Below are 11827 nucleotides of genomic sequence, written 5' to 3' on the forward strand. Positions count from 1 at the left end.
TTAAGGTGTTTTGGGGGACCGTTTCGGTCAAATTTCTCCAGCGGTTTCCCAAAATTTGGACTTGCAACTACAGTAGAAAAGTAATGGTTGTTTCTCGCTATGTCTTGTCGATAAAAAACTACTTAGCGGTCACCTAAACCAAACCTTAAAAAAAACTGGTTAATAGTATTGTATATTTCAACAGGTGAGACATGATCACCGTGCTATCTGAACTCCACTAAATCGAAACTAAACAAACTGCAAGTAAGGCATGCATCAGTTGACTGTAGTGTTTAATCCAACAGCAGCGTGACACTATATAGCACAAGAGCGACTGCGATGGAGATTAGCTGAGTTGAAATGTCGGCTAGATTTGCCAGAACGGCCACGAAAGGAAATGAGTATCTAGGTGAAATATTTAACACTTTACCAGGCGAACACGCTATAATTACAAGCACAAACAGACATGCGTCGTTTCTCTACAGTATGCTGGATTACTGGTGCTGTCTCATAAAAGCTGGTGTGCAAATGTGCAATCAATGTTAAGGTAATTGCGTGTTGCAAAAATAAATAGCGTTTCATTCTTTGTAGAAGCGAACAAAATAACCTTAACTTCAGCTAACCACAGCGTCATCTAAATAACGGCTGGCTGGTTTACAGGTAAACACATAAATCTCAACCCATTCAAGTATAGTGTTAACTGAACAGGTTGGGTTGTGTTTGACTGAAGCACAATAACCCAAGGTTAATATTCAATTTCAATCAGCACTCGCCCAGACGAAATAACACTAGAAAAAAATATCGTCACATCGTCTGCATTTTCGAAAATCTTTCGTACAAATTAAATTTAAGAACACAACTTGTTTCTGTTTAGACAAACTTCAAATACAAATAGTAAGAAAAAACAAAAAGTATTTTACAGCAAACTACATTCAGGATATTTAAATCAAGTTTTTCATAAAATCGTAGAAACTTATCTTGCCATAGCTGAAAGTAGGAAACTCAATTAACTTCAACTAAACCAACATACATGCTAATTAGGCTTTGACCTGTAATGCCTCCCACCCCTTACCCCAGACCAAATCGTAAATGTAACCCACGCTTAGCATTCGGCAACATTGCGGAATGTCAATCAAAACACCCTCCCCTTATTAGCATCTTACTTTTTGAACAAAGAAACCGCGCGCTTAACATCATCACAAAGCTCAGAATAAACGCGCCGCGCGTCACTTGATGTCACTCGACACCAAATAAATATTTCAAACGCGAGAAGCAACAATTGGATCGCTGTTGGTCTTTATAACTGTGCTTGGCTACGACACAACAAACCCACACAGCATTTGTTGAGGGAGGGCAAATATATTGTAGGACTATCCAGGCGAAATATCGGTTCCTCTTTGTCACAGTAAAGTTCCGTTCTGTGCTTGGCTGCGACACAACAACCTCAGCCAAGCTTTGCGCTACCTAAATAACGTCTGGCTGGTTTAAGGTAACACAAAAACCTCAACCCATTCAAGGGCGTCAACTGGATAGGTTTGGGGTGAGTTTGACTGTAGCACAGAAACCTCACAATATTTAACCAAACAAACGAAACCCGTTGGCATTACAAAAACAAGTTCCAAAGTTGAAAGAGGAACTGAAATACTCGGCTAAAATAGCTTGTAATAACAGCCATTTTGCAACTTTTAAATCCAATTGGCATATATAAGGACTGGTATCTTCTATGCTCGGTATCTGGAACTTGGGTACCACCATAATTTTTGTCAAATACATGGTATTCTGGTGTTTCTTGGGGGGTTTTGAAGGGTGAGGAATTACTTTTTCATACTTTTAACCTTCTACCACGTCATCTAAAGGTCATTTAAAGGTCAAATCACATAATAATAGCGCAAAATCAGTCAAAACGTTGCATTTTTTCTCACTTAAACAACTAAAACACACAGTATGTTACCCTATGACTGAATTAAAATCTATACATGGACAGTTTAGCCTGGATAGTTCAACAGAAACATATCTTAGACGAACAACTTGGTTATTCTTGAAATAAATAATTAAAAGGTAATTTTTCTACAATATATATTTAACATTTTTAGGTAAAAATTGCTAGAACAATGTTATTTCAAGGGACTCATCACAATGAAATTTGTACAAACGAGTAATTAAACTACTTGTTGGCATTCTAAAGATACTTGTTCAGTTTTTAGTAGAGGGTTTTTCTTTTCTTCTCAAACAGTCGAGTTGTCTTTCTTTGTCACTGTTGTCAAGCACAAATGTCACTGTTGTCAAGCACAAAAGCTCGGCAGCAATGCAAGCTGCACTTATCAAACAGTTTATAGGCTGAGTGTACGAAATGTACTGTTGAGAGTAGAGGACTAGAGGTACAGTTAGTTCACCTCTATTTAAGTTTGTAAGAAACTCCGAATTAGTCCGATTGTCGTCGTCATTTTCAGTTTCGATACACAATATATTAGCTCGATATTTGTGTTCCAAATATCCAGCTAGAAAAATACATTTATGTTTGGCACTGTCATTAGATTGCACTAGGTCTTCAGTGTCAGCAATGGTGATGTCGGATTGATCATCATCAATGCAAATTTTAGAGGTGCAAGGCACATCATGAGACTCGCACGGAGTTTACTCATATTTTAAAAGTGCAAAGAGGTTTTTGGTTTTTGCAGCTGTCTTGATATATCTACAATGTCACCATCAAAATTTCTTTTATTGCGTTGTCTGGCTTGACCAAAGAACTTTTCAAGGGCCTCATCAGCAAACACACCAGGTAGAACGTAGATGAAGTTGTGCTGAGTCAGTGGCAACTTTGCGGCCTCGATGTTAGCTCTTGTAGACAGTACAAATGCTTCTGCAGTTTGATTGGTAAGCTTCTGCGTTCAACATCCACCACCTGACCATGCACAAGAGGCTATAATGTCACAAGTTTCATTAAGTTTCTTGAAACTAGTGCAGTTCTTGGTCCATGGTTAACCACACTCATCACGCATGTTAATACCGGAATATCGACCTTTCACATTCATCATGTGAAACCAATCACTGATGTGTTTGACAAAAATGATGGTGCCCTCGTTAATTCCAAGTTTATCCTATAGAGTTGAAAGAGCAGCAACTGTCTTGTCATTGAAGATCTGGCATACAAAAGGCACGCTTTGTCTCTGCAAAGATTTTGGGTATACAGCTGTGTATGTGATCTTGGTAAGATGGAAGCTGTTTTTCCAGTCTTCATTATACAGTGCTTCTATGTGCTTCTATGTCGAGTAGTTTTTTCAACATTTCCACTCTCGGTAAAACAACTGAAACGGACTTTCGTATCATTTTATATTTATATGCAGATGGAGAAATGTTATGAAGTTCGGTAGCAAGAACATAACGATTTTTGTCAAAACGTCAACCTTCTGGAGGAGTGAGCAATAACTGTAACTGGGCATAAATAAACTGGAAATAAAGCGAATCAGAACAACTCATGCTATTCAATTCCTCTACAACACTTTTTAGATAGTCTGTATCTTTAAACAAAGGTTCTAGTTAGTATAGTTAATTAGGCATTGTAGAAGTCAGAGTTTAACCCCCTAACCATTCGTTAACACCGGGGCGCCCTCAGAAGATTTTCCAGGGGGAGGGCATCATGCAAAGCGAACACGTGAGTCGTCGACAATCCTGTCAGGCGCCAGCTGCGAAATCACAGTGTGCAATCATTAACTTCAGGCAAAAAAATAAACCAAAACCCTGAAATATGTTTCATTAAACATAATTCGACTATCAGCAGCGTAGTTTCCTAAGTTCCATGAACGGAACTAGCGCTAAATTACAAGCACGCCTTTCGCCACCTGCAAGGGGAAAGAGCCCCAACCCCCCTGGATACGCCGCTGGGGCCAATGGATAATAATGTATAATGTTTCTAACCTTTATAATAAATATATACATATCACTCTTACAAATATTACTAATAATCGCATTTTGAAATTCCAAGGGGGCAAGTGCCCCCCTGTGCGGGCGCCCATGATTAACAGCATAATGCGAGTAGTCTGTCCATGTTATTGGCGACATTTAGATGAGATAATAACATAAAATATTGGGACCATATCTATTTAAGGCAGGGGTTCTTAAACTTTTTTTACCGCGGACCCCTAAATATATTGTTTGCTTCGCGTGGACCACTGTAGGCAAAAATGTCAAAAATGACGTCATGAATTGACGTCATGAATTGACATCACAATACAAATGCATTTCATACATCTGTTGATTTCGCTTCAAAAAATGTAATTGTGAAATGGAGTCTAAATACAGTCAGTGCAAAACCGTTATATTTATAATTAAACTGTTTTTTTTAAAATAGATTACTTCTTAAATTTATACTAATATATCAATCAAATCTTCATGGACCCCCTAAAACTAGTTCACGGACCCCCAAGGGGTTCATGGACCCCAGTTTAAGAACCCCTGATTTAAGGTGTCTATGATTAGGACCCAAGTTCCGTTCCGTAACCCGAGAGTGCGAGTTACTAGTCCTTCTATTTAAGGTGTCTATGATATATATATATATATATATATATATATATTAAGGTGAAACAATGTTAGCTGTCAAATCAATGCAATTCGCAAAACTGCTAACTGCTGACGTTGTTCATATTAGTAATTTTTGTTTTGGAAGAAGCGTTTATATAAAGGGATGGCGTAGTTTCATCTAAACGTGACGTCATAAACGTAACCCACACAACACAGTTCGTTTATTTCGTTAAAGTTTTAGGTTGAGGTGTTGGTTTAAATAAAAAAGCTACTTTATAGAGATGTTATTGATTAGCGCAAAGCAAAAAACAATATTACAACGTTTAAGTTGCCAAACTTTCATTGTCGAAGTAGCGATGAGACGCACAACGCCTTTAATTTAATGGAAATAGGTTAAGCTAGAAAATGCTAGAAATGTAATTCGATTTTGTTTGCAAGTACTTTGTTATAATTGGCAACCAATGAGTTTTGGTGATATGGCCTCGTGGCTCGCCCCTGGCTTCCACACGTTTACCGCGCTCCAACGCATGAAAGCTCTGTAACAAAACACCGGAGTCGCGCTAAATGTTGCAGACATAACAACACAGGTTCACACCGGTTCGCACCGCAGCAACCTTAGATTATATGAAGCGGTGTGTAGACTAAAACGTACACTCGTAGAAGCTACATTGGCTAGAGACGACCTTTTGTGAATAAAGCGCGCCTTTGTATTTGCTAAACAACCTCTGAATTCGTCAAGCTAAACGTCCTTCATCCAATGGCATCATATAATAGTACAGGGGCAGCATTTTTCAAGTCACGGGCCAAATCCAAACTCAAAATGTCTTCGGCGGGCCGCAATGCTTAAACGGAATATTTTGTTGTCAAAACATATAGTTTTTAGGATTTTTAAAATAACAAGCGTTAATCACAGGCGGAACTAAAAATGTTTTGCGGTTGAAAATTGGTCTAATTACATTTAAGAATGAAATGCGTTTGTTTGGTTTAAAACTTGATTCCACACAGCGTCGTCCATAATAACCACGAAAAGGTGTCGTAAAAATACTTTTTGAAAACGCGATATATGAAATCGTTAATCTGTGTTGTGGTGTAAATTAAATAGCACGGGTAAACTTTCAATATTACATTCGGATCCAGCCCGCCGACCGTAGTTATTTGACCCCTGAAGTAGCATATTGTGTAATCATGTAGACTTCAAAAAGCATAACATTTTATCGTTGCAAATGTTGAAAAACGACGATCTTCTCATAAAGCATAGTCGGCCTTAAGTGTCGAATGTGAACAGCTTTCTCTCACGTAAACCATATTTTCCGAATGAAAACGAAAATTAGATAGGAATACCATCACTGGTATAAGTCGAGAATTTCGACAATTTGTTTTAATTGTTTACTTGCAGGTTATAATCACACGCGGACAATAATAAACCACTTCGTATTGAGCCATTTACATCTTCTACTTGACACCAGAAAGTTGATTTGCCTTTTTGCCATTGGAGAATAACTTAGCATAAATGTATTTCATCGATTTTAAAATATTGGTTTAAGTTTTTGTTACTTTTAATTCATGCTTAATATTCTCCTCTCCATAAATTGTAGTATATAACCAACATGTGGTTGTTAATGCCTGTAAAGACATAACGTCATTTGTTATGCGGAACAATCAATACAGTATTGTGACGTCAGCTGGTGAGAAGCATAGACCAAAGTAAGGTGGTTTAAACCAAACTGTTTTTTTTTCAAACAACAAAGCAAAAACACGCCTTGTGCGGCCAAATTTGATTTTTATTCTACCGCTAAATGGCAGCAAAGGCACGAGTCACAAGTTGTTCCAACATCAAATGTCTACAGCGAAGCCCTGCTGCCGCAAACTTGAGTCAGTCGCGGAAAAGTTTCACCCAGTGACCCCTACGTGGTGAATGGTGGCGGTAAAGAGTCACAAATCTATTGGTAGTTTTGGTGATTATTGTGTGTTGTGGTATGGGCCGGATGAATTACATTAAGAGCTTGACGCGCGCTGTAGGTTGCCGATCCCTGTTGTAATGTGTATTCGTTGTAAAGTGTATACTTTAAAAACTCTTAATGGTGGAAACACACATCTAAAGTTGTACTATTTAATATTTATAAGCGTAGCTATTTTATGGTTTTGACCAGTATGGCATTTACAAATATACCTAGTGACTGTTTTCACACATATTTAATTACATCTTTTTTTGAAATACGGAAATATGTAGTAACATTATACACTACAATTGGCAGAAATTAATTTTGTTGTGCCATTTAAAAAAAATACGGTAGTGTAAAGCACAAAAAGCCAGTGGAGGTAGAGAAAACAAGACCTGTATAACCTTTTACCTAAACTTATAACTATAACTCCTCTAACAATTCAAAGCCGAACTTAATCTTTAACCCAACCTATTACTCACCACTAATAACCCCAAACACGGGGAAACAATCCAATGCTAAAACAGCAGCGCTATAATCAAACTAACACGCCGATATGAAAAGAGATCACAGATGTCATTAAACACATATGTTTGTGTGTGTTTTTCATTGGTTGATACGGACTGATGATCCCCCAGTGTGAAGTTGCTTGTACTAACAGATTGAGCAAGTATTGGCGCATGGTTGTTTCTCGACTCGCTCCTCTCTGAGCCTGCATAGCTCAGTTGGTAGAGCGACGGTCCCGGCTTGACCGTAGGTCGTGAGTTCGAATCTCACTGCAGGCCAGTTGTTTTTCTGGCTTGCCCTGCTTGCATCATAGATCGACAGATTCGGCGAGTCTGCGATGGCTTTTCGGTGTAACACGCCGATACGTCGACACCAAAACATCCAATGTCAGACCGATAAGTCCCGATCATTTATTAACCTCTCCTTACAATTTTAGGCATTAATCTGTCAATTTAGACCTTATTCCGACAGGTTTAGGTATTTTTTCGACGATTTTAGATCTTATTCTATCGTAGTTAGAAACAATTGCGGTATATTTATACTTCTGTTTTTGGGTTAGTTAAAAAACTGTTTTTAAATTCGACTTGCGGCGATTGAACGTAACATAGGTTTTAGTTTTAAATATTTCGGAAAAAATATAAGTTACACATTATTGCATAAGGTTAAAATGACTGCCTTGACCTTTGTAATAAGAAAAATGTAATCAGTCTGTAATAGGTACCAAAACGCTTTGGAGGTTAGTTGTCGTAATTTAAGAACCACAAAGCTAAAGGATAGATAATTGAAAAACGTATAAAAGGGCGGTTTATATGAAATCCCAAACTATTGGGAGCAGGTTTCTACTTGTCGATCACTGTCCCGCTTTATTTGTTCTGTTGTAAGATTACAAAAAATTACGCGACACATTTAAAATATTTCTCGAGGCATAGTATAGTGTGTTGTGGATAGGGATGTCCGATAATAACAAATCGTAGCCCAAGCCAAGTGGTAGTATCGGTACTCGTTCGATACTTGTTCGACAAAATGTAGATACCATCAGTGGTAGAAGTGTGTTAATTCTTTACTTGCAGGTTATAATCACACGCGGACAATAACAAACCACTTCGTATTAAGCCATGAACATCTTTTACTTGGCCGCCAGAAATGTAAATTGTATTTTTCCCTTTCGGAAATAACTTCATTCTTGCAAAAGTATGTAGATTTTAAAATGTTTTTGTTAACTTTACATTCATGCTTAATATCCTCCTTCCTTTAAACTATAATATACAACCCACATGTTGTTGTTAATGTCTGTGAAGACATCAGGGCTGCGGAGTCGGTTAAAAATGAAACCCGAGTCCCGAGTCTGGCTGCGACACTACAGCCTGTATTCCGCCAATTTACGAAACTAAAATGCGGTGGATATTAAGTAATCCACTTATAGGGGTCATATAGTTCATTTAGCCACAATGCATGTTTGGAAATTTTCCCCATATGATATTCCACCTTTACAATTTACGGTTGGTGGCCAATTTTGTAATGTAAAATATTCCACCATATTCTATCACACCTTTTACAGTTTGCGGCCATACGAGTTTCAAAATTTGGTGCTGCGCATGCGCACATCAGTTCGGGATTCGGGTAGTTTTACGTAGTATTACTCGTGTCCGAATCCAGCTTAACAAACCAACTCCGTCGAGTCCCGATTCCTGCTCTGCCTCCGCAGGAAGACATGACGTCCTCTATTTGCGGAACAATCAATGTAGTATTATGACGTCAGCTGCCAAGAACCATGAACAAACGTAAGGTTGAAAGGTAGTTAAAACAACCTTTTTTTAAATAACCAATCAAAAACACGCCTTGTGCGGCCAAATTTTATTTTTATTTACCCGCTATGTGGCAGCAAAGGTACGAGTCACAAGTTGTTCCAACATCGAATGTCTACAGCAAAACCCTGCTGCCACAAGCTTGCGTCAACCGCGGAAAAGTTTCACCCAGTGACCCCTACGTGGTTAACGGTGGCGGTAGAGAGCCGAACATCTATTGGTGGTTTTGGTGATTATTATGCGTCTCAGTTTACCAAATTAACACCTGAATAACTCACTGCGAAACTTTAACAAGGTTGGAATACAAACTGTTGTGGTATGCAAAACTACTGCAGTCACTTTATAAATTGCACCATTTAAAATTATTAAGTAAAAACAAACATTCTTTATAAAATAAGCATTTTTTATGAAAAAAAATAATGTTGTTTCGGGATATTTTGACTGGTATATTAATCATTATAAAATATATGAGAGTAACAACATACAGTTTGACACTCTAGTCGTAAAACAAATCGAAAAGTGTATTCTATTGCAAACCTCTGTTGTTATCCGCCGTAACAACGACTGGTCTTGTATATAACATGCTCGACTGTATTTCAGGGAAGCACTTTGCTATGGTGAATGTTACATCCAGACTGCTGTCGCGCTTTATCTTAATTCAACCGTTCGTAAATAAATTCGTCCAAAGTTTCTTTCAGCAATCAAAGTATTGTGCTTGTTGTCCTTTCTTTGCTTTCTAAACATTAACTAAACTTTTGGTGATACAATTTTATTTCGTTTTTGGTCAATTTGTAGAAAATGCAGCGAGGCAAGAACGTTACAATATGGAAAATCAAATAAAAATAAAAATAATTTGAACTACCACATGCGCTGAACACGTGATCAATACGTCACACCTCGTCATAAATTGTTTTCAAATTAATCAAAACAAACTTCTTTATCTGGATTTGTTTTGATCCCGATTGATACAAAAGGTTCTGCGACAGACAATTTGTGCCAGGCTAATTTTTCATAATTAAAGTCAATTTCGTATAATGTAGAAGTAAAACCCATATGGGTCATTTACATAATATTCACCATTTTTATGATTCATTTGTAATGATTGTAATATATTTCGGGTTTTGACAATTTCAACTTTAACTTTAAATTACTTAGAGCGGCACACGGGTTTTATAAAATCGCTGATAAGCAACATTCACTTGTTTTCCTGAACGAGGACTTTAGCTGCGTTTTTTATCGCAAGTCAAACACAGCCGCCCACTTTCACTTGAACATCACGTCGCAAAATTAAGCAAGGTTTGAAAGTAAATTTAAATACAAGTTTGCATCACAAGGTTCAAGCCCGCTTACTTGCTCTAAGAAGAAATAAAGTCAAAGGACAGAGGGTCACAATGAACTTTTAACTTTGCTAGAATGAATTAAGGCTGATTTTTTTCAACAAACTCCATCCACAATAATTAGCGTAACGGTTATTCCAATTTGCACATACACGATTTTTAGGAATAAACCATCAATTTAGAAAAACACAAGCCTATACCTTACTAAAAAGTTCGTTCATGCGGAGTTTACTGTGACTGAGAATCTACTGATATTCCAAACAGCACCACAACAGTTCCAGTCAGTATTTTAACGATTAACACCGCAAAGTTAGCTGACGGAAAAAAGTGAAAAAAACACGACATAAACGCCTTTTTTGTGTTGTTAGTTTGAGTAAGGTGTGTAATGTGGCACACGCATATATAAGAATTTAAAACTTTAGCCTTGTCTTTCTTGATTTTGCCTTAGTTTGAAGCATTCGGAACTGATATAACCGCACACTGTAAAGGCGAAACAGCTTATGGTGGGTAATTCCCACTAATGTAGTGATGGTTGATAAACTATATGACGACCCTCTAAGTGGATTGCGGAATATTTACTGCATTTAGTTGCGTTAATTGGCGAAATACAGGCTGTAAATATTTATTTTTTGACCGGAGTCGGACTCGGGTTTATTTCACCCGACTCCGCAGCCCTGGTTTAAATTATACAAGATCTCAATTGACATAGAACGAAAACACATATATGTTACAATAGGAACACAAAATAAAACCTAAAAAGCAACAATACCTAAAGCAGAAAAGATCTATAAACCATCTACTAAGACCAACGACATAATACAGCCAAATACACAATAATTTCCAGTACAGCATAAGATCAAAACCGTCTGAATAAGACGCAGATCTGTCAGAATACTAAATTCATCGGAATAAGGCCTAAATGGCCAAAATAACGCCTTTAAACTGTAGGGAGAGGGTAGGCGATCGTGGGCCGTAGGTCTGGCATTGGCCGTTTTGGTGTCGACGTTTGGGCACCGCTGTTTTGGCACCAGATTATTTGCCCCTGTTTGAGGTTAATGGTGGGTAATGGGTGGGGTTAGAATTGGGTTAGAGTTTAGATTATTAGGGGAGTTAGTGATGTAGGGGTGGGGTTTGGGGTTAGTTAAAATGTTGTTTAGGGCTTTAAGTCTTATTCCGGCGGACTTAGGACTTATTACGTTATACTATGATTGGATAATAGCCCTATTTTGGTGTTATTCCTAACTGTGTTTTATTGTGACGTTGATATTGTTCTTATTTCGGTCTTATGGCTGGAGTTCGTTACAATTAATGCGTCTGAGATCTATCACGGCATTTGTAAACGCTCAGAAACAGAAAGGCAGGTTTAATCACTACCGGAAAACAGTTTGGTGAAAGGTAAATTTGCAGACGTAGTGCAGATGTTTTTTGCGAGTGTTATTTCGTCTGGGCGAGTGCTGATTGAAAATTAATATTAACCCTGGGTTATTGTGCGTCAGTCAAACACACCCCAACCTGCCAGTTGACGCTTTATACTTGAATGGGTAGAAATTTTTGTGTAACATTAAGCCAGCCAGACATTATTTAGATGACACCATGTTTGGCTGTGTTGTTGTATAGTAGCCAATCACAAGGCGTGACATAACGGTGGGAATGAGCAAATAACTTCTTTTGCAAACTTTAAGTTCGAACATTGTGAGTTTCGATGCTTTTTAAAATAAATTCACAAGTTGATGTTCGAGTA

General features: G+C 37.8%; 1 non-coding gene and 1 pseudogene across 1 annotated transcript; one reads left to right on the forward strand and one right to left on the reverse strand.

The window, feature by feature from the left end:
- Nucleotides 1–2172: 2172 nt before the first annotated feature.
- LOC146141290 (uncharacterized) lies at nt 2173–3014 on the reverse strand (annotated as a pseudogene).
- A 4133-nt stretch (nt 3015–7147) lies between these two features.
- Nucleotides 7148–7222, forward strand: Trnaa-ggc (transfer RNA alanine (anticodon GGC)). Its single transcript has one exon. It is a non-coding gene; the product is annotated as a tRNA-Ala (tRNA).
- Nucleotides 7223–11827: the final 4605 nt, after the last annotated feature.

This window comes from Ascidiella aspersa, chromosome 6, assembly GCF_963924565.1.
Source record: "Ascidiella aspersa chromosome 6, kaAscAspe10.2, whole genome shotgun sequence".
NCBI classification, from domain to species: domain Eukaryota; kingdom Metazoa; phylum Chordata; class Ascidiacea; order Phlebobranchia; family Ascidiidae; genus Ascidiella; species Ascidiella aspersa.